Source organism: Papio anubis, chromosome 2 (assembly GCF_008728515.1).
Source record: "Papio anubis isolate 15944 chromosome 2, Panubis1.0, whole genome shotgun sequence".
NCBI lineage: Eukaryota > Metazoa > Chordata > Mammalia > Primates > Cercopithecidae > Papio > Papio anubis.
The window spans coordinates 183,621,154-183,645,491 of NC_044977.1; the positions used below are offsets into that span (position 1 = coordinate 183,621,154).

General features: G+C 41.9%; 1 long non-coding RNA gene across 1 annotated transcript in view; it reads right to left on the minus strand.

Moving 5' to 3' along the window:
- Positions 1-8,686: 8,686 nt before the first annotated feature.
- The window catches only part of LOC103882463, a 66,624-nt gene continuing 50,972 nt past the window's right edge, over positions 8,687-24,338 (minus strand). The window contains exons 3-4 of the long non-coding RNA XR_644305.4: positions 11,509-11,605; positions 8,687-8,837 (exon numbers count right to left, since the gene is read on the minus strand). This is a non-coding gene — a long non-coding RNA (uncharacterized LOC103882463). The remainder of the gene's footprint in view (positions 8,838-11,508; positions 11,606-24,338) is intronic.

Below are 24,338 nucleotides of genomic sequence, written 5' to 3' on the forward strand. Positions count from 1 at the left end.
TGGGAAGGGGAACATCACACACCGGGGCCAATCATGGGGAGGGGGGAGGGGGGAGGGATTGCATTGGGAGTTATACCTGATGTAAATGATGAGTTGATGGGTGCTGACGAGTTGATGGGTGCAGCACACCAACATGGCACAAGTATACATATGTAACAAACCTGCACGTTATGCACATGTACCCTAGAACTTAAAGTATAACAAAAAAGAAAAAAAAAAAAAAAGAAAATCAGTTCAAACAGTGACATCCACATTTTCAAAGGCATAGAGGCATAATGTCTGATGAACTTGGGAAAATATGGTCAGTTTATTATAATCAGAATGTAAAGTGCAAGGTGGGCACCTCCCTAAACAGTGCTGAATGGGAACTGTTCATCTGCACTGTTATTACTTTATCAAATTGGGCACACATCTAGGACATTTTTCTCATCTGGGTGCTCCTTCAAGTGGAGTCCTTTAGCCTTTGGTGTATGAGTCTTGCTCTATGAGGTGTCTGGGCACCTCCCCTAACACGCTAAGATACAAGTGCTGTCTCCAAGACACCCATTACATGCTCATCCGTATGGCCCCAGCTCTTTGATTCACATCAACTTTTCCTTTGTTTCTCCAACTTCTTTCCCGCCTCCTTTCTAATTTATTATTCAATTTTGATCTATCTCATAGTTTCCCACTAACCCCCTTTTTTTCTATAACCTGCCTCATTTATATTTTGTAGTGCCTATATAATATTCTGCTGAATCAATGTTTCATGGTTTATCTGACTAATGCCTATGGGTGGACTTCTGATAAAAGGGCAACATCCTCTCTGTCCTATCCTCAGTGCCGGCTCATGAGTTGTTCTCCACTGGGCAGCCCTGTTGGATGGAACCCTGAACTCTAAACACTGCAAGCCCAGTTGCAGACCAGGACAGAGCCTGCCTCCCTAATCACTTCAGTCTTCCTTTTGCCTCTTTTCCTACTGACACTGCCAGACCAGTCACTGAATTGTCGTTCCTATATCCATCTTCCACCAGTCCTCTTGCCTAATCTATCCTACAGAGTTCTCTTCCTAAAACCCAGCTATTATGATGCCATCTTTTAATCCCTGCACACCACAAAGTTCTCCTTAATACTAGAACACAAAATAAACACAGACAAAGGAGTCTGAGGCTCTCCACTATCTGGCTTCAGTCTTTCTAGCCTTGTTTTCTTTTTTTTTTTTTTTTTTAATTTATTTATTATTATTATACTTTAAGTTGTAGGGTACATGTGCATAACGTGCAGGTTTGTTACATATGTATACCTGTGCCATGTTGGTGTGCTGCACCCATCAACTCGTCATTTACATCAGGCATAACTCCCAATGCAATCCCTCCCCGCTCCCCCCTCCCCATGATAGGCCCCGGTGTGTGATGTTGCCCTTCCTGAGTCCAAGTGATCTCATTGTTCAGTTCCCACCTATGAGTGAGAACATGCGGTGTTTGGTTTTCAGTTCCTGCGATAGTTTGCTAAGAATGATGGTTTCCAGCTGCATCCATGTCCCTACAAAGGACACAAACTCATCCTTTTTTATGGCTGCATAGTATTCCATGGTGTATATGTGCCACATTTTCTTAATCCAGTCTGTCACTGATGGACATTTGGGTTGATTCCAAGTCTTTGCTATTGTGAATAGTGCTGCAATAAACATACGTGTGCATGTGTCTTTATAGCAGCATAATTTATAATCCTTTGGGTATATCCCCAGTAATGGGATGGCTGGGTCATATGGTACATCTAGTTCTAGATCCTTGAGGAATCGCCATACTGTTTTCCATAATGGTTGAACTAGTTTACAATCCCACCAACAGTGTAAAAGTGTTCCTATTTCTCCACATCCTCTCCAGCACCTGTTGTTTCCTGACTTTTTAATGATCGCCATTCTAACTGGTGTGAGATGGTATCTCATTGTGGTTTTGATTTGCATTTCTCTGATGGCCAGTGATGATGAGCATTTTTTCATGTGTCTGTTGGCTGTATGAATGTCTTCTTTTGAGAAATGTCTGTTCATATCCTTTGCCCACTTTTTGATGGGGTTGTTTGTTTTTTTCTTGTAAATTTGTTTGAGTTCTTTATAGGTTCTGGATATTAGCCCTTTGTCAGATGAGTAGATTGCAAAAATTTTCTCCCATTCTGTAGGTTGCCTGTTCACTCTGATGGTAGTTTCTTTTGCTGTGCAGAAGCTCTTTAGTTTAATGAGATCCCATTTGTCAATTTTGGCTTTTGCTGCCGTTGCTTTTGGTGTTTTAGACATGAAGTCTTTGCCCATGCCTATGTCCTGAATGGTACTACCTAGGTTTTCCTCTAGGATTTTTATGGTATTAGGTCTAACATTTAAGTCTCTAATCCATCTTGAATTAATTTTCGTATAAGGAGTAAGGAAAGGATCCAGTTTCAGCTTTCTACTTATGGCTAGCCAATTTTCCCAGCACCATTTATTAAATAGGGAATCCTTTCCCCATTTCTTGTTTTTCTCAGGTTTGTCAAAGCTCAGATGGCTATACATGTGTGGTATTATTTCTGAGGACTCTGTTCTGTTCCATTGGTCTATATCTCTGTTTTGGTACCAGTACCATGCTGTTTTGGTTACTGTAGCCTTGTAGTATAGTTTGAAGTCAGGTAGCGTGATGCCTCCAGCTTTGTTCTTTTGACTTAGGATTGTCTTGGAGATGCGGGCTCTTTTTTGGTTCCATATGAACTTTAAAGCAGTTTTTTCCAATTCTGTGAAGAAACTCATTGGTAGCTTGATGGGGATGGCATTGAATCTGTAAATTACCTCGGGCAGTATGGCCATTTTCACGATATTGATTCTTCCTATCCATGAGCATGGTATGTTCTTCCATTTGTTTGTGTCCTCTTTTATTTCACTGAGCAGTGGTTTGTAGTTCTCCTTGAAGAGGTCCTTTACATCCCTTGTAAGTTGGATTCCTAGGTATTTGATTCTCTTTGAAGCAATTGTGAATGGAAGTTCATTCATGATTTGGCTCTGTGTTTGTCTGTTATTGGTGTATAAGAATGCTTGTGATTTTTGCACATTAATTTTGTATCCTGAGACTTTGCTGAAGTTGCTTATCAGCTTAAGGAGATTTTGGGCTGAGACAATGGGGTTTTCTAAATATACAATCATGTCATCTGCAAACAGGGACAATTTGACTTCTTCTTTTCCTAACTGAATACCCCTGATTTCTTTCTCTTGCCTAATTGCCCTAGCCAGAACTTCCAACACTATGTTGAATAGGAGTGGTGAGAGAGGGCATCCCTGTCTTGTGCCAGTTTTCAAAGGGAATTTTTCCAGTTTTTGCCCATTCAGTATGATATTGGCTGTGGGTTTGTCATAAATAGCTCTTATTATTTTGAGGTACGTTCCATCAATACCGAATTTATTGAGCGTTTTTAGCATGAAGGGCTGTTGAATTTTGTCAAAAGCCTTTTCTGCATCTATTGAGATAATCATGTGGTTCTTGTCTTTGGTTCTGTTTATATGCTGGATTATGTTTATTGATTTGCGAATGTTGAACCAGCCTTGCATCCCAGGGATGAAGCCCACTTGATCATGGTGGATAAGCTTTTTGATGTGTTGTTGAATCCGGTTTGCCAGTATTTTATTGAGGATTTTTGCATCGATGTTCATCAGGGATATTGGTCTAAAATTCTCTTTTTTTTGTTGTGTCTCTGCCAGGCTTTGGTATCAGGATGATGTTGGCCTCATAAAATGAGTTAGGGAGGATTCCCTCTTTTTCTATTGATTGGAATAGTTTCAGAAGGAATGGTACCAACTCCTCCTTGTATCTCTGGTAGAATTCAGCTGTGAATCCATCTGGTCCTGGACTTTTTTTGGTTGGTAGGCTATTAATTATTGCCTCAATTTCAGAGCCTGCTATTGGTCTATTCAGGGATTCAACTTCTTCCTGGTTTAGTCTTGGAAGAGTGTAAGTGTCCAGGAAATTATCCATTTCTTCTAGATTTTCCAGTTTATTTGCGTAGAGGTGTTTATAGTATTCTCTGATGGTAGTTTGTATTTCTGTGGGGTCGGTGGTGATATCCCCTTTATCATTTTTAATTGCATCGATTTGATTCTTCTCTCTTTTCTTCTTTATTAGTCTTGCTAGTGGTCTGTCAATTTTGTTGATCTTTTCAAAAAACCAACTCCTGGATTCATTGATTTTTTGGAGGGTTATTTGTGTCTCTATCTCCTTCAGTTCTGCTCTGATCTTAGTTATTTCTTGCCTTCTGCTAGCTTTCGAATGTGTTTGCTCTTGCTTCTCTAGTTCCTTTAATTGCGATGTTAGAGTGTCAATTTTAGATCTTTCCTGCTTTCTCTTGTGGGCATTTAGTGCTATAAATTTCCCTCTACACACTGCTTTAAATGTGTCCCAGAGATTCTGGTATGTTGTATCTTTGTTCTCATTGGTTTCAAAGAACATTTTTATTTCTGCCTTCATTTCGTTATGTACCCAATAGTCATTCAGGAGCAGGTTGTTCAGTTTCCATGTAGTTGAGCGGTTTTGATTGAGTTTCCTAGTCCTGAGTTCTAGTTTGATTGCACTGTGGTCTGAGAGACAGTTTGTTATAATTTCTGTTCTTGTACATTTGCTGAGGAGTGATTTACTTCCAATTACGTGGTCAATTTTGGAGTAAGTATGATGTGGTGCTGAGAAGAATGTATATTCTGTTGATTTGGGGTGGAGAGTTCTATAGATGTCTATTAGGTCTGCTTGCTGCAGAGATGAGTTCAATTCCTGGATATCCTTGTTAACTTTCTGTCTCGTTGATCTGTCTAATGTTGACAGTGGAGTGTTGAAGTCTCCCATTATTATTGTATGGGAGTCTAAGTCTCTTTGTAAGTCTCTAAGGACTTGCTTTATGAATCTGGGTGCTCCTGTATTGGGTGCATATATATTTAGGATAGTTAGCTCTTCCTGTTGAATTGATCCCTTTACCATTATGTAATGGCCTTCTTTGTCTCTTTTGATCTTTGATGGTTTAAAGTCTGTTTTATCAGAGACTAGTATTGCAACCCCCGCTTTTGTTTGTTCTCCATTTGCTTGGTAAATCTTCCTCCATCCCTTTATTTTGAGCCTATGTATGTCTCTGCGTGTGAGATGGGTCTCCTGAATACAGCAGACTGATGGGTCTTGACTCTTTATCCAGTTTGCCAGTCTGTGTCTTTTCATTGGAGCATTTAGTCCATTTACATTTAAGGTTAAGATTGTTATGTGTGAACTTGATCCTGCCATTATGATATTAACTGGTTATTTTGCTCGTTAGTTGATGCAGTTTCTTCCTAGCCTCGATGGTCTTTACATTTTGGCATGTTTTTGCAATGGCTGGTACCGGTTGTTCCTTTCCATGTTGAGTGCTTCCTTCAGGGTCTCTTGTAAGGCAGGCCTAGTGGTGACAAAATCTCTAAGCATTTGCTTATCTGTAAAGGATTTTATTTCTCCTTCACTTATGAAACTTAGTTTGGCTGGATATGAAATTCTGGGTTTAAAATTCTTTTCTTTAAGAATGTTGAATATTGGCCCCCACTCTCTTCTGGCTTGGAGAGTTTCTGCCGAGAGATCTGCTGTGAGTCTGATGGGCTTCCCTTTGTGGGTAACCCGACCTTTCTCTCTGGCTGCCCTTAAGATTTTTTCCTTCATTTCAACTTTGGTGAATCTGGCAATTATGTGTCTTGGAGTTGCTCTTCTCGAGGAGTATCTTTGTGGCGTTCTCTGTATTTCCTGGATTTGAATGTTGCCCTGCCCTACTAGGTTGGGGAAGTTCTCCTGGATGATATCCTGAAGAGTGTTTTCCAACTTGGTTCCATTTTCCCCCTCACTTTCAGGCACCCCAATCAGACGGAGATTTGGTCTTTTTACATAATCCCATACTTCTTGCAGGCTTTGTTCATTTCTTTTTCTTCTTTTTTCTTTTGGTTTCTCTTCTCGCTTCATTTCATTCATTTGATCCTCAATCGCTGATACTCTTTCTTCCAGTTGATCGAGTCGGTTACTGAAGCTTGTGCATTTGTCACGTATTTCTCGTGTCATGGTTTTCCTCTCTTTCATTTCGTTTATGACCTTCTCTGCATTAATTACTCTAGCCATCAATTCTTCCACTTTTTTTTCAAGATTTTTAGTTTCTTTGCACTGGGTACGTAATTCTTCCTTTAGCTCTGAGAAATTTGATGGACTGAAGCCTTATTCTCTCATCTCGTCAAAGTCATTCTCCGTCCAGCTTTGATCCGTTGCTGGCGATGAGCTGCGTTCCTTTGCCGGGGGAGATGCACTCTTATTTTTTGAATTTCCAGCTTTTCTGCCCTGCTTTTTCCCCATCTTTGTGGTTTTATCTGCCTCTGGTCTTTGATGATGGTGATGTACTGATGGGGTTTTGGTGTAGGTGTCCTTCCTGTTTGATAGTTTTCCTTCTAACAGTCAGGACCCTCAGCTGTAGGTCTGCTGGAGATTGCTTGAGGTCCACTCCAGACCCTGTTTGCCTCAGTTGAAAATGCAGAAATCACCAGTCTTCTGTGTCGCTCGCGCTGGGAGTTGGAGACTGGAGCTGTTCCTATTCGGCCATCTTGCTCCGCCCCCCTCAGAAATCCTTCTTTTAGGTTCACATCTCTAGCCTTGTTTTCTATGATATGCACTACAAACCCTTCAATCCACTTGCTACTTGTTATGATGCTTCTAAATACTTCAGGCACTTTTATGTCTCAATGCTTTTGCTCAAGCTGTTCTCTGTACTTGAAGGATTTTACCTGGCCCCTTACCTTTACCCGTCAAAATCTTATTTCTTAGTCAAAGTCTAGCTCAAATGATGTTTCCATGAAACCTTCCCAGAATGTATTCCTTCTCTCTACTGAAGTCCACATGCACACACGCATTTTTTGTTATCAGATTTTCAGAATTTGTAAATTGATAACATGTACTGAAAATCTGCTTTATAGGAGGAAAGCTGTCATGTCTTGAATACTATTCTATTTTATTGGCTCACAAACTCATTTCATAAGGTGTTGGCAGAACACAGAGATGAGTGAGACAGTTTCATTCTTTCAACTGGGAAACTGGACAGGTGCATTGCACAGTCTCAGAATCGTGGTAAATGTCTCAAATACGTTCAGACGTCTAAGGAAGCACACAGAAGTGTCTCTGGCTATCTAGAGAGGAGAGGAACATCTGGTCAAGGAAAGGAAAGTTCCACAGCATGGACAATGCCTGGGCCACCCTGTAGGATGGTGTGGCAAAGGAAACAAGATGTATGTGTAGAGCCCCTGTATTTGGTTACAAATACAAATAGCAGAGAAAAAATGACTTTTATTATGTTGACCAAAAAAGTCACAAAATCAGTAATTTTAGAAAGGAGAACGTTGTTTCTAAAGGAGGACTGCATCCTGCAGGCATGAAGTGAAACCTCCTGCAAATCAAAAATCTGTGCTTCAAGGAGGAGCAATTAAAATTAGGAATATATGCTAAATAGGGTGGCAGAGTATACATATTCATCAGTATATAGGAGGAGTTTATTAATATTCATGAAGGAGACATGCATGCACATTAGGTTTACATGTATGAAACATATAACCCATGTTCACTTTGGGGTGGAGACTTAACGTTTAAATACATTATAATTAGCTCCTATACGTAAAAGGTAAAGCGTGATGCATAGGGCTGCTTTCTGCACATCTTAAGAAAATCCAAATCTGCAGCCAGCTGTCATCTATCAACAAGGAGAAGTTTGTACACCAGGATGGAAGTCATGTCAGAGCCAAAAAACAGGAAAAGGGCACTGGGTGGTTGGATGAAGTGAGTGAAGGATTCTTCCAGTCTTTCGTTCTCCCCAGCTTGCTTTTGAGAAAATCTATTAATGATTAGTAATGGGAAGTGAGGGGTGGGGCATGGCAGCAAATAGAATGTGACCAGCCTCTCATCTTGTTATGCCAAGATCTTAAAATTTGTAGAGTCTATTTTAGCCAAAGGAGGATCCATTAGTCTGTTGGAGAGGCTTAGGGCTTTCATTTCAGTCCTCAATTATGCGTAACACAATTTTCAAAGGCAAGGATGAACTAGGTCTCAGAAGTAAACCAGAGCCAAGGTGCTAAAGGCCACAAGGAATTTCTTCACATTGACTTCACCTTCTCTGTCACTGCAGACTTACTCTGTCTGCTTTCTGGGACACAGTAAAACACGGTCTCCTAGAGCTCTCAGGCTGACACTTCCCTGGTCAAGCGTTGTTTTAGTTATCTATTGCTACATAACAAATTATTCCAACACTTGGTGGCTTAAAACAACAAGAATGTATTATTCAAAGTTTCTGTGGGCCAAGCTTCTCTGAGTATCTCTGGCTCAAGATTTGCAAAGAGGTTGCAGTCAAGGTGTTGTCCACAACTTTGGTCTCTTCTGAAGGTTCAACTGGGGAGTGGGTTGGGCAAAGGATGAAAAGGACCTACTTCCAGGTTAACTCACGTTACTGTTGGTAGGCTTCAGACGATTTAATTCCAAACCCAGTCATGCGATTGTTGGCAAGCTTCAGTTCCTTGTGGGCTGTAGGACTGAAACCTCAGTGCCTTCCTAAGCCTCACAGGCCTCTTTATATTATTGCTTATAACATGGCAACTTACTTCCCTCCACATGACCGATCTGAGAATGAGAGAGACATTTAGTGTTGTAAAAGAATACCTGAGGCTGGGTAATTTATAAAGAAGAGGTTTATTTGGATCACAGGCTGTACAAGACGCATGGCTCCAGCATCTACTTCTAGTAAGGGCTTCAGGCTCCTTTCACGCACGGCAGAAGGCAAAGGGGAAACAGCATGTGTAAAGATCACATGGCAAGAGGAGGCTGGAAAGAAAGTGGAGAGGTGCCAGGCTCATTTAAACAACCAACTCTCGGGAACGAATAGAATGATAACTCACTCATTACTGTGAGGATGGTACCAAGCCTCTCATGAGTGATCTGCCCCCATGACCCAAACATCTCCCATGAGGCCCCAACTTCAATATTTCAGCATGAGGTTTGTGGGAACAAATGTACAAACTGTAACAGACAGAGAGCCCCAGATAGGGCCCCCATAGCAGGAGCCACATTATTTTTGTAATCTAATCTAGGAAGTTACATGGCATAACTTCAGCCATGTGATATCCACTAAATCCAGCTCACACTGAAACTGAGGGGATTACATAAAGATGTGAATACCAGGAGGTGGGATTATTAAGGGTCATCTTGGAGGCTATCATGAGGATTAAATGAGACAGAAACTGGAATTTCTTAGGCCCTGGGAAGGGTTCTGATTGGCTCTGCTGGGGTTCAGTGCCTACCCCTGAAGCAATTGACCATGTCCAGGGGTCAGAGTCAAATTTTAAAAAGTACCTGCTGAGACCCCAACTCTGAACAGAGTGGGAATTTTTCAGGGAAAAGGAGCTGAGCTGCTTATTCAGGTTATTGGGGCTCCTTATTGGCCCCTACACACAGCACACACATATGCACATACATAAACACGCATACATGCCCACAGACATACATACACATTTATACTTCCTGCTGACCAGGTCGAAGAATATATTTTAACATGTAAATAAATACATACACACACATTTATACCCCTGACCACCGTGCCTTTTATCTGTTGTACATATTAGGATTCTGAACATACTGTTGTTTGAATTAAGCTTTAAAAATTTTGAAAACTTACATTTGAAAGGACTGAGGCCCAGAAAGAGGCCAGACTTTGCCAGAACCACAGAGCAAGTTAGTGGAAGAAGTTATAGGTTGGCAGAAGTCTAGTGTTTTATGATGGTGGCTAGAGATGATGGCTGAGACCTCAGGAGTGGTTTTTGAGGAGGAGCTGTGATTGGGGTTTACAGGGAAGAACGAGGAGAGAGAAGTGCCGGAAGAATGAACACATTGGCCAGGCGTGGTGGCTCGTGCCTGTAATCCCAGCACTTTGGGCGGTTGAGGCAGGCAGATCACTTGTGGTCAGGAGTTCAAGACCAGCCTGGCCAACATGGCAAAACCCCATCTCTACTAAAAGAACCCAAAAATTAGCTGGGCATGGGGGCACAAACCTGTAATCCCAGCTACTCTGGAGGCTGAGGCAGGAGAATCGCTTGAACCCAGTAGGCGGAGGTTGTAGTGAGTCAAGATCACACCATTTCACTCCAGCCTAGGCAATGAAAGCGAAACTCCATCTTAAAAAAAAAAAAAAAGAGAGAGAGAGAAGAAAAAATGAACACATGATTTGGTAGTAGAAAGGACGATAAGATGATGCCAAGACTAGGAAACTAGATCAAAGAAAGGTCTGTTTGAAATGAGTGAAACCTGCATTATTTGTTTGTTAAAGGGATACAGTGGGAGGAGAAAAAGCAACTGAGGGAGCAGGAGACTGAGAGAAAGAGTGGACAGAGCTAAGTGCTGGTGGGGAGCTGGGCAGGCTGAGGCCAGGAGTACATGCGGAAGGATACAGGGCACTTCTTCATCAAAAGGAAGAGAAAAGGACAAAAGAACAGGGAGGAGCTCTGAAAGATTTTCCTAGTGAGGCACAGTAAGCTGAAGAACCTCAGAGCAGAGAAGATCCCTGCTGGCAAATCAAAGACAAGCTGTGAACTGGGGAAACTGAGGAAATAGGGTGGACTTTGAGATTTGAAAATGTGGAGAAGAATTTGTGCAACTGCTTAGGGAAGCAATCAGACATCAAGAAACAGGAAATAAGAAACTTATGATGAGTGGTGAGGGCTCAGCTGAGGTTGGATGCTGGGACTTTGCAGGGGGCTTGCTCTTGTCCCTCTCCCAGAACCTCTCTGACTGTCCTGAAAGCAACTCAGTGCAGACCCCTGCCCAGTGCTGTGGGATATGGGGATACCTAGATCTTTTCTGCTGCTTTTGCTTAGATCTGGGGAGGCTGAAACATTTGTTAATGGTTGCCAAATGGAGAATATTATGAAGATGGAGACCAACTGTTCTTCCTCTCCACCAAAGGAAAAAAATCAAGGTCTGTGGAATATGGAGAGAGGAAGAAGAAATGGAATTCAGTAAAGCAGAAAAATATTGCCCAGCTACATTCAGGAAAACAAACTCCTCATCATAATTTTGTTCTAAAGAACAGCAATTAGGTTATGGGATGACATATTTAATTCTTCAATTGGTTACTTCTGTTATGGGCTTAAGAATAAACGAGCGTAAGCTATAGCTTGAACTATTTAAGCAAATGTCAAGGAAGGCATTTGTAGGACTGCTACAAAGTGAGATAGCATAATGGTTATTATCGTGGCCTTTGGAGCCGTACTGTCTGGGTTTGAATCTTGCCTCTTAATAATTGCATGGCCCTGGGTGAGTCACAGTCCTTTCATGTTTCATTTACTTCATCTCTAAAATGGTGATGACAATATGCCTAACTTATGGGGTTGCGAAAAGCTCACAGAACAAAACCTGATAAACAATATTCAATAAATATTAGTTATTAGCTGTCATCATTTTTTAGGAAAAACAGATTTCTTGGTGAGTTTCATAGAAGTACTTGCGCTCAGAGTAGAGGATTCCAAGAGCCCTCGGTCCTATGGTTTTCACGCTGCTCTTCAGTGCTCAAGAGTGAAAGAGACATGCTTCTGGGGTTCCTTTGGGGGTAAAAAGGGAGAAAAGGCTGCTGTGGCTCTTATCCATCCCCCAGCTTCAATGGGAAGAATAATGAGCATAAGAATGAAAATAGCTCTGCTCTATCAATTTCACCTACTTTTCAGTTTTCTGTCTGTATCTGGAAAGAAGCTTTCAATATTAAACAAAGAAAACGGAACTGATTTAACAGATGAAGAGACTGAAGGCTAGAAGGAGAAATGACTTCCCCAAAGTCAAATGCTAACTTTTCAGCAGAGCAAGATCTAGCACCCAGGCCTCCTGCCTCCCCTTCCGGGACTGCTTCTACTACAACTCCCTATCAGTTCGGGCCCCACCACAAAATGCCTGGAGACACATGGCCAGCACCCAGGCTGCAGATCACAATTGCATCATCATGTAACATGCCCCCACTCTAAAGTCTTGATCCCAAAAAGACCTTTCATCATGGAACTATGGGGAAAGAGAGGAATATCCTAAAGTTTTTCCTAAATGTATGTATATGGGTGTGTATGTATTCCTAAATGCATGATTGTTTTTATTTCTCAAACAACCTAACTTATTCACATTTCCTCCAAAGACCTTTTCTAATTCTCCAGGCAATTGGCTATCCCCTCCCAGAGCTTCCTGCAGTGCCTCTTCTGAGCATAATGTTTTAATGATCATTTTTCCTGATGAATAAAATATCGTACTTTCAAGTCAATCATCTTTGACTTCCCAGCGCCAACTTCAGAGAATGGCACTGGGCAGATAATGGATGTGACTACATGTTTTAAATCACCAGCTGATATACAAATGTGAAGAATAATTAGTGTTACTGTTATTATTGCAGTGAAGGAGCATCAGATATAACATTTCCTATTTCAATGAGCCACTTACTCATTGAGGTTGGCTAAGAACTTTTGCAAAATTTTGTTTCTTTTTGAGAATAAGGTGTGAGTTCAATGTGCTGCATAGGGTTTAATTTTTATTTGTCACATCAAATGCCTGTAGGGTGGGAGGAGGAGTGCAAAGAGAGTAGAAGAGACTGGTTAAGGGCAAGCACTGTCTCAAAAAGGTTTCCAGAAGACCCCCAACCCTGCACACAGAAACCGGATACTTTTCTTTCTCGGATACAAGGCCTGTCTGTGAGCCCGGAGAACCTTCTTCCGGTAAGCAGGCTCCACAGCTGACTGATTAGGGGAGACCTTTTAATGAAGGCATTAATAAAAGAAGCTCAGCTCCAGAGGGCGCCTGCACTAATTAGGATAGTGTCAGCCAGGAGAACACCCACACAGACAGCTCTGTGTCTTTTCTGTAAGGGTAGGGTGCAAGGAGCTGCCAAGTTTTGCTGCCCCTGATGCCTTCTCCTCCCCACCTTAGGGGCCTGTTTGTTAGTATCTACTTCCTACACACTCAACCCCTGAGAATGTGTATGCCAGTCCCGCCCCAGCCAGGACCTGGGGAGGTGGCACCTTTAAACCATCTGGAACACCTTCCTTCCTGCAGAAAGCGTGGCAGTGATGCACATTTCCAAGGAAGACAGAGAGACTGCAGTGCTTGGCACTCCCAGCCTCTCGGTCTCCCTTGGCTTGGCGGTTCCTTCATTCTGCCTTCCTCCCTTCATTCCCTGCCCTTCATTTCCTGACCCTCCACACTGACCAACACGATGTCATCTGCATCAGTCAGTGTTCTCCAGAGGGAAAACTGTATATATGTAGATGGCCTATATGCATATCATGCTTAGGTATACATTCTTTTGGAATAAATAATTTATATTTATTACTTACTTATAATCACATATGTATGAGTTATTTCAAGGAACTAGCTGATGTATCTGTGAGGACTGGCAAGTTTAAAATTTGTAGCGCAGGCTAGCAGGCTGGAAATTCAGGCAGCACTGGATGCTGCAGTCTTGAGGGAGAATATCTTCTTCTGTGGGACAGTTCGGTTTTTTGCTCCTATAAGCCTTTCAACTGATTAGATAAGATCCATCCAGTTGGAGAGGGTAATCTCTTCTACTTAAAGTCAACTAATGGTATATGTTATCGACAGCTACACAATACCTTCACAGCAACAACTTAGGTTTGTATTTGATTAAATAACTGCGTACAACAACCTAGCCAAGTCGGTGCATAAAACAACCACACCATCCTTTACCTCATTTGAACTTCCCAATTTCTTTAGCTAAGCAGAGAAGTTAGCATCATCTACATTCCACAGATTCCAACACTGAGGCTCTTCTGAGTGGTGATTTGTTCACTTATACACAGCAAGTAAATGTTATTTCTGGATGTCATAATGAAACCAAAGGTTTTGACCATCTTAAATTCTTAAAGTTAGATCATACCACCTTTCTCACATAAAAGTCATTCATTTATGCATTCAATAATTATGTTTGTAGCCCAATCCTGTGCTAGGTACTGATTGAGCAACACAGACCTGGGGTTCTGACATTTTGGAGCTGACTCTCCGGTGAGGGAGCCCAACACACTGACATACACACGTGCATGCGTGCGCGCGCGCACACACACACACACACACACACAGAACTGCTCATAGCATTTGAAAAGCTTCTTTAAAATGATTGGCAAACTCTGGAAGAAGTAGGATTGTCTTCCATAACAGAGAAGCATGGGACTGAGAAAGCAGCTCAGAAAATGCAGCAATTCTTTTTCAAAGAGAGATGAGACAAGCTCCATAAACTCAATTTCAGCGTGTTAAAGAAGAGTCTGAGATCCATGTCTGTGATGGAGGGGGTGGTGAATCAGGAGTCAAAAAAGCGTATGCTGAATTTTTTCCTTTGGCATGAGCAAGTGGTGGGAGCTGGGTTGGAATCAACACGGGGCAGACCAAGGCGTTAGCCGGAAGCAGACTGGTGGCCCGGGGCAGCCAGCCAGGCAGACTACCCTTGGCTTCTGCTGCTAGGCTCCATGTGCTAAATCTCAGGAGGAAGAATGAATCAAGGATTACCTCTTTGGCTGATGGAGACATTTTGTTCACTTCACAAAATCAGTAAAGTATTTTATGTGGTTTTCAGCAAATGCAGAATACAGGCATACGTTGTTTTGTTGCACTTTGCTTCACTGCATTTGGCAAATACTGAGTTTTTTGCAAATTGAAGGATTGTGGCAACCTTGCATTCACCAACTAAGTCCACTGGTGCCATTTTTCCAACAGTATGTGCTTACTTCATGTCTCTGTGTCCCATTTTGGTAATTCTTGCAATACTTCAAACTTTTTCATTATTATTATATCTGTTACGGTGATCTGTGATCAGTGATCTTCGATGCTAATATTATAATTGTTTGGAGTATCACAAACCACACCATATAAGATGGCAAACTTAATCAATAAATGTGTGTGTTTTGACTGCTGTATGGACTGGCCATTCCCACGTCTCTCTCCCTCTCCTTGGATTTTCCTATATCCTGAGACAATTAGATCAATTAACAACCCTACAATGGCCTCTAGGTGTTCAAGTGAAAGGAAGAGTCACACAAGTCTCATTTTAAATCAAAAGTTCGAAATGATTAATGTTAGTGAGGAAAGCATGTCAAAAGCCAAGATAAGCTGAAAGCTAAGCCTCTTGTGCCAAATTGGCCTCTAGCCAAATTGTGAATGCAAATAAAAAGCTATCGAAGGAAATTAAACATACTGATCCAGTAACAGACAAATGATAAGAAAGCAAAACAGCCTTATTGCTGATATAAACAAGGTTTTAATGGTCTGAATAGAAGACCAAACCAGCCTCAATATCCCCTTAAGCCAAAGCCTAATCCAGAGCAAGGACTTACCTCTCTTCAATTCGATGAAGGCTGAGGAGGTAAGGAAACTACAAAAGAAAAGTTGGAAGCCAGCAAAAGTTGGTTCATGAGGTTTAGTCTCCATAACATAAAAGTGTAAGGCAAAGCAGCCAGTGCTGATGGAGAAGTTGCAGCAAGATATCCAGATATGGCAAAGATAACTGATAAAGGTGGCTACGCTAACAACACATTTTCAATGTAATGTAACAGCCTTCTATTGGAAGAAGATGGCATCTAGGACTCTCATAGCTTCAGACGAAAAGTCAATGCTCAGCTTCAATGCTTAAAAGGATAGGCTGGCACTCTCGTTTGGGGCTAATGCAGCCGGTGACTTTCAGTTGAAGCCAGTGTTCATTTACCATTCCAGAATCCTAGGGTCCCTAGGAATCATGCTAAATCTACTGTGTTGTGCTGTAGAAATGGAATGACAAAACCTGGATGACAGCACATCTATTTACAACATGGTTTATAGAATATTTTAAGCCCACTGTTGAGACCTCCTGCTCAGATAAAAAAGATTCCTTTCAAAATATTGTTGCTCATCGGCAATGCATTTAGCCACCCAAGAGCTCTGATGGAGATGTACAAGGAAGTTAACGTTGTCATCCCTGCCAACTCGACATCCATTCTGAAGCCCATGGCCAAAGAGTAATTTCAACTTTTAAGCCTTATTATTTCAGAAATACATTTTGTAAGGCTATAGCTGTCAAAGATAGTGATTCCATTAATGGACCTGGGAAAAGTAAATTGAAAACTTCCTGGAAAGGATTTACCTATTCTAGTGCCATTAAGAACATTCATGATTTATGGAAGGAGGTCAAAATGTCAACATTAACAGGAATTTGGAAGAAGCTGATTCCAACCCTAATGGATAATGTTGAGGGGTTCAAGACTTCAGTGGAGAAAGTAACTGCAGATGTGGTGGAAATAGCAAGAGAACTAGAATTAGAAGTGGAGCCTGAAGATGTGACTGAATTGCTGCAATCTTGTGATCAAACATGAATGGATGAGGAGTTGCTTGTTATGGATGAGAAAGTGATTTCTTGAAATAGGATCTACTCTTGGTGAAGATGCTGTGAACATTGTTGAAATGACAACAAAAGATATATAATATTACATAACTTAGTTGATAAAACAGCTGCAGGATTTGAGAGAATTGACTCTGATTTTGAAAGAAGTTTTACTGTGGATAAAACATTATTAAACAACATTGCATGCTAAAGAGAAATCTTTCATGAAAGGAAGAGTCAATCAGTGCAGCAAACTTCATTATTGTCTTATTTTTAAGAAATTGCCACAGCCACTCCAGCTAACCTTCAGCAACCACCACCCCAACCAGTCAGCAGCCATTAACATCGAGACAGGATCCTCCACCAGTGAAAAAAAAAATTACAGCTCACTAAAGGCTCAGATGATTATTAGCAATTTTTAGCAATAAAGTATTTTTGAATTAAGGTATGACACATACCTTAATTCAAATGTCTAAAATTTTTAAAAATACATTGTTTTTCACACATAACTCTGTTGCACACAAAAGTTATGACAATAAACATAACTTTTATATGCACTGGGTAACAAAAAAATTCATGTTATTCCCTTTATTGTGGTGGTCTGGAACAGAACTTGCAATATCCCTGAGGGATGCCTGCACGTGTCTTAATCCTCTATCTAGGCATTCCTTCCCTCCTACCGTCACCGAATCAAAAATGTATTGTCCCCAAACAATAATAGTTTTATAGAATTTCACAACATATAAAAATGCTTTTGAGTACGTTGTCCCACTTACTCCCTGAAATAAAAGCAATATAAACATTATTAAATTTCTACTTCATAAAAGAAACTGAGGTACAGAAAGGTTAATTGACTTGCCCAGAGTCTTTAGAGCAATATCTTTGAGGGTATTGGACCCCTCAGTATTTCATCTGGTTCCTGCTCACTCATCAAAACCAAACATCATCAGTATATTAGTTTACTAGGGCTGCCATAGCAACGTTCCACAAACTGGATGGCTTGAACAACAGAAATATTGCCTCACAGTTCTGGAGAATGGAAGTCTGAGATCGAGGTGTGGGCAGGGTTGGTTCCCTGTGACGGCTGTGAGGGACAGTCTCTTCTATGCTACTCTCACAGCTTCTGATGGCTTGCAGGTATTATTTGGCATTCCCTGTAGAAGCAGCACCCCAATATTTGCCTTCACATTCACCTAGTGTTCTCTCTGTGTTTGTGTCTGTGTTCAAATCTACCCTTTTCATAAAGACATACAATCATATTGGATTAGATGCCCACTCTATTTCAGTATGTCCTGATCTTAACTAATTGCATCTGCAACAACCCTACTCCAAATAGGTCACATGCTGAGTTACTGGGAGTAGATCTTCAACACAGGAATTCGACCCACAACAATCAATGTCTGTTAAATCCATTTTACCCTGGGACGTAGGCAAAGCTAAGGTTTTTATTCTCATTTGTAAGATGGGTAAAATCATCCAGGCCCAGGACCACTGAGTAAGTGACAGATCTATCCCTGACCTCACTCCATCCCACTATTTAACTCTGCAAGTTGTACCTTCAGGCTACCTTGGGACACACGGAACCCCACTGATATCCCTGGCGTAAGTTCAGTAAGGGCCAAGCCACAGCCTATGTGCTTGTCAAGAAACTGCTGGCTGAGATAAAATGGCTGAATTAATAAAAGCATCTGACTATGAAGCACTCCTGGAAAGGACTTTAACCTGAAAAGGAATAAGGAATATTGCCAGGTCTGTATTCCATCAGTCTCCAAATACTAGGAAATGGTGCCAGATAGGGGTTGTGAGAAGTTAACTAGATAATGAAAAGGTTATCTGTACTCTTGGGGAACATTAACATTTATTTGTTGCCATAACTACATAGAATTATCAGCAAAGTTGTTGTAATCCAAAATAGGATCAAAATATTTGAATGAGATTATCTCAGACCAGAAAGCCTTCCAAAGTTACCTAGATTTTTCTAAAGGGAACAAGAAATGTTTAGCCTTATCATAAACCCAAATTATGGCATGTCTGGTAGAGAACTGATTTGAGCCATAGCTCAGGCATCCAGAGAGCCCTGGAGAAAATTTAAGGTTTGCAGCCAGAAACGATGGATTTAAATCTCACCCTCGTTCTCTCACTTTCTGATTAGCTTGGAGATAACATGGACGGTGGGATGTGCTGGGTCTTTTAGGTCAGCTTTTGTTTTAAGCCCTTTTTTAGTAGCTGTCGACTTGCCAGAGATTTTCGTGGCTGTTGCATTACTTTAATAAATCTAGGATTGAACCAGGCACTTGATTGACCGGCACAAGCATCAGTTGCCAAAAGGCAACTGATTCACATTTCCAGAGGGGTTTCTAGCATTTCCAGAGGAGTTTTTAATTAGACAATGGTGTGCCCCCATAGTCTAATAAAACTCGCTCACAGTAACCCTCTGGACCACTGTCCCTTACGGTGACATACATTGTTCAGGCTACAAAGGTTTCGTAGGACTTAATCTCACTTGAGCCTCACTTCAATCCTGTCTGTGCACTGGGGAGGATAGAGCTTATTACCAGCCTGGACTGTCATAAAAAGACTAAGTTTCATTAAACAGCTCATTGATTTGAGGGCCAGGACTTAAATCTGGACCCCTGGCCTCCAAGTTCACCACTCCACATTGCCTTCTGGCTTAGAATTATCAGTAGAAATTCCATCGCAGAACCCTGTGCAAGAGGCAGAGCTAATCCCCAAGTGGAGGATTAGCTTGTAAGCCTGTGTTTACTGAGAAACTGTGCTCAGCCCCACAATCCTCCTGTTCCACTGCCCATCACCCCCAGCAAAGTGTCAGAGCCTTCTCCCCCAGGAGATGGAAACTCAACACTGATTCTCACATAAGCAACAGCCAGTTTCAACATGTCTTTCTCTTTACCAAAAAGACAGAATTTTTTTGCCATTGTATTGAATATAATTGTTCTAAAAATAATACTAAATGGTTAAAGAATGCTAACTCACAATTTTATTTAGCATATTTTACTGAGGGCGATCCTGTATCAAGTCCTATGCTCTATTCTGTGGAAACATCAAATTAATCAGTGACAGACAGTGCTCCCAAGAGGCTCAGAGTCTCGTAGGAAAATAAGTCATACATGGAGATGGCAGGATGTGAGAGGGGAGACGAGGTGCTGATTGGTTGCACAACCAGCCTTGGAATCTGAGAACCTGAGAAGGACTGCAGGGAGGGACCTCTTTTTAATTGTCCTTAGCTGTGATGTTCATTCTATAGACTAAGTCATCCTACTCAAGTATCTGGAGCTGCCTGTTCAAAAGAATTGTTGGCAATGCTCTGTATCTATGTTGTTCAGTATGGTAGCCTTGAATACAGTAACTCAGAAGCTACTGAGCACTTGAAATGAATGTGGCTAGTGCAACTAAAGAAATGAGGCTTTAATTTAATCCTATTTTCATGAATTTTAATTATAGCTAGGGGCTAGTGTATTGGACAGTGCAGGTCTCTGCAGGCAGGAAAATGCCTAGCTCTTCATGACCATGTCATTGTTGGGGGTGCAGCTAGACATGGTTATGGGGAAGGCTCTCCTGCTGCTCTGTTGCCCCTCCAGGACATCTGTCATCACCTGCTTCTCCTGGTTTGTACGCCAAGAGGCTTACACATGTAGGGCTGGGTCCTTCGGAGTGTCACTAAACCAAAGTGATCAGCCAGTCCCTCCCACACCTACATGTGACTACTACTAGCAACGCTCCTTTCTCATTTGGGAGATCAAAGTAATAGAGTCTGGCAAGGTGCAGCTTTGGAAAGGTGCCAGCCTCTATGACAGAGAGGCAGTGAATTGTCCAAAACACCCTAGGGCCTACCTCTCAGGCCGTGTGGCAGCCTGCAGGGCACGTGAACTGGACCTGATGAAATCTGTGATCCGGCCCCAGCTGTGCCGCGAGCTCACTCTATGACCCAGAGCAGGCTGCTCCTCTTGCTGAGCTCCAGTTCTCTTTTCTGCAAAGTGAGAAGTTGGATTTGCTACTTCTTCAACTAGCTGAAAGCTTCTGCAACTGTCTATTTATTCCCAGACACAGAAATTTAGAGAGTAAAGAAGGAAGTATCTAGAGATTTATTTTCTGATGTGAAGCACAGGGTAAAACTAATTTAGCAGCAATAAAAAATGGGAATAGTTGAAAATACCTTGTGTTATTGGTGGTAAGCAAGTGCTACTAGTGAACTTAACAGTAAGAAAAACAGGCTGAGAAGATTACAAAGGAGAAGAGGAAACTGACAAGAACGAGGATGAAAAGGAAGTGGAGGACAAAAGGCAGGAGTGACAAAAGGGTCAAATAAATAACAAAGAATTATCAGTCATGCAAGTCAGTGAAGGGCAAAGAAGACAGCAGTCAGACCTCCATGAACTGGAGAGAGTGACTCGATCAGTGAGGAACAGCACATTTTATCCCTGACGCAAAAAAATCCTGACTTCTTTAGTCAGCATCTCAAAGCACAGAGGAGCAAAGCATCTGCAGGAACAACTTCACCTCATTCATTCATTCAGCAAATAGTTATTGAGCACTCCACAGCAGGGGCTGTGAATCTGGCTGAGTATCAGAATCACCTGGGGAGCTTGAGAAATAAAAACCTGATGTCCAGGCCCATTCCCAGAGTCTCTATTTGCATTGGTCTGGGGTGGGGCTCTGTGTCGGTGGGCAGTAAAAGTCCCCAGCTGATTCTGATGTTCGGCCTCAGCTGAGAACCTCTGGTTTCCTGTGTGCCAGGCATTGTGCAAACCAGGACATGTAAAGGTAAACAAAACAGACAAGGCCCCTAACCCACCAGAGGCAGGTATTCTCCAACATGATCAAGACCCAGTGAGGTTTGTGGAGTAATAATTATCTCTATACCACAGATGAAGAAAGTGGTATTTAGGTGGTTTATTCCCGAGATCACACAACCTGGAAGTCGTTAGCTGAGGACAGCTTCATCAGTCCGAGTCTCAACATCCAGTGCTCCTTCCCTGACACCATACCCCCTCAGAAAACAGGATACAGAGAAAAGGAACCTTCCAGTGATCCCTCCTCTAGTTTTCAGACACCTGAAAGGTTCAACAGGCTCTGGCCACACCTACAGTTACCAGACCTTTAAGTACCCATGGGATACAGAGAATGACTGAAGGCTGGAGACCCTGGGGACAGACCTACTGTGGATTACAGTAAGAAGACACCTTACTAGAGATACCCAAAAAGGGGAAAGATGCGAAGTTATGGATGCCTAATATTTGCCAGGCACTGTGCTAGGTGCTAAAGACACAAAGATGAAAGTCAGTCCCAATCCTCAAGGGATATAGAGCCTGGAGGAAACACATGCGATATGACTCAATTGTGAATGTTCTAGAGGAGAAGTTGGCAAGCTTTTTCTATAAGGGTCAGACAATAAATATTTTCCGCTTTAATGGCTACGTGGTCTCTGTCACAACTCCTTGATTCTGCCATTGAAATGCAAAAGAAGCTATAGGCAATACTCAAATGTATGAGCACAGCTATGTTTCAACAACATAGGATTTGTGGAGACTGAAACTTGGATTTTATCTCATTTTTATGTGTTATGAAATACTGTTCTTCATTTGATGTGTTCCAACCATTTAAACATGTAAAAAATCATTCTTAGCTTGCAAGCTAAAAATTAGATGGTGGATTGGATTTGACCCCTGGTTTGCAGTTTGCTAGCTCCTGTTCTGGAGGTGTCATGCCAGGGAGCTAGGGGAAAAAATGGCCACCCAGATCAGCCTTGTGGGATCAAGGGAGGCTTCTCAAAGGAGATGGCACTTTAACTTCTCCCAGTTCACCTGGATGCCCTACAGACAGTGCTCATTTTCCTACTTTGAACGTGACCTGTGAACAGGCTCCAGTGAATTCTCTGGATATTCTTTAAAGGAGGAAACAAAATCAGATTTTAAAAAATGTTTCTCGAATATTTTAACAATCACCAGATGCCCCTCTGCATTGGAATACAGAGCTCAGAAGTTCTCCTCTGACGTAAGATCCCTCCTTTGTTAGAAGTTAGGGAAGACTACAATGGAAAATAACATTTATTGAGCTTGTATGTTTCTGGATGAGTCAGAGACTTTTTACTTGAGTTTTCTCATTTAATCCTCACGATTGGCCTGCATGTTAATATTACTATCTCCGTTTTACAGATGATAAAAACGAAGCTTAGAGATATACATATTCTCAAAGCCACAAAGTTAGTACATGGTAGAGTTGAGACTTGTATTCAGGCTATGGGGTTTTAAGGTACAATTTCCCTTATTATTCTTCCTTTCCTTGTAAAGCAATTATATCTTATGAACAAGGAGGTTTTTAAACAGAATTAAAATAGCACAAAAATTTTTAGCAAAACTAATTACAAGGGCATGGTGGTGGGCGCCTGTAGTCCCAGCTACTTGGGAGGCTGAGGCAGGAGAATGGTGTAAATCCAGGAGGCGGAGGTTGCAGTGAGCGGAGATCATGCTACTGCACTCCAGCCTGGGTGAGAGTGCGAGACTCCGTCTCAAAAAACAAGAACAAAAACAAAACAAAACAAAAACTAATTACGAATAATGAACCGGGAAAATACCTTGGAAAACTAGCTTCCAATTAAAATACATCTGGAAAATATCACCCATCAGCCTTACTTGCTCACCTGCCTGGATCAAAGTTTCTTTCAATTAAAGAAAGGGGTTGGTAGGAAGAGCAACAGCTTTTTAGAAAGCCAGTCTTCGTGAGGGCTTTGAATATTATGGAAGTCTGAAAGACTTATATTTCTGAGGATAATTCTTTTTCTTTTTTTTTTTTTTTTGAGACGGAATCTCGCTCTGTCGCCCAGACTGGAGTGCAGTGGCCGGATCTCAGCTCACTGCAAGCTCCGCCTCCCGGGTTCCCGCCATTCTCCTGCCTCAGCCTCCCGAGTAGCTGGGACTACAGGCGCCCGCCACCGCACCCGGCTAGTTTTTTGTATTTTTAGTGGAGACGGGGTTTCACCGTGTTAGCCAGGATGGTCTCAATCTCCTGACCTTGTGATCCACCCGTCTCGGCCTCCCAAAGTGCTGGGATTACAGGCGTGAGCCACCGCGCCCGGCCTCTGAGGATAATTCTTATAGGGCAGTTTGAGAATCAAAACCCTTACATAAAAGAGTTCTGTTACAGTAATAAATAAAATTCACATATTACTTCTTTAATACTCTATGTAAGCTTCTTCTTTTTATTTATTTATTTATTTTGTTTTTTTGAGACGGAGTCTCGCTCTGTCACCTAGGCCGAGTGCAGTGATGCAATCTCAGCTCACTGCAACCCCTGCCTCCCGAATTCAAGTGATTCTCCTGCTTCAGCCTCCTGAGTAGCTGGGATTACAGGCGTGCACCCAGCTAAGTTTTTGTATTTTTAGTAGAGATGGGGTTTCACCCATCTCTATTGGCCAGACTGGTCTCAAACTCCTGACCTCATGATCTTCCCGCCTCATCCTCCCAAAGTGCTGGGATTACAGGCGTGAGCCACTGCTCCCGGCCTCTATGTAAGCTTCTTATGCAGAGAGGGGGCAGGTAATGTTGCTTTCGGTTTTGAGACTGGTTTTTGTTTTTTAATTGTCAAGACCAGTCTGCATCATATGTTCCTTTTTCCTAAAATTAGAGCCTCTTGAAACCTGCTAGAAAATTCAGGGAAGAGAAATAAACCCTAAAATAATGCTAACCCTAAAAATAAACCTTAGAAATCTCTCAGTTATATGCAATGGCTCAGGCCTTTGTCAGACCTCAGATTTGTGTGGGAAACATTTGTTGCTTACCTCCTTGGTATCCATTTTCAAGTCTTCTGGATACAGCTCTACTCTTCTTTAGGGATTCAGCCCTTCCTCACCTCCACTCTGTGCATTTTGGGGTGAAACACATGACCCAAACAGAAGCCAATCATGTATGCATCCACTGCATGCAAAT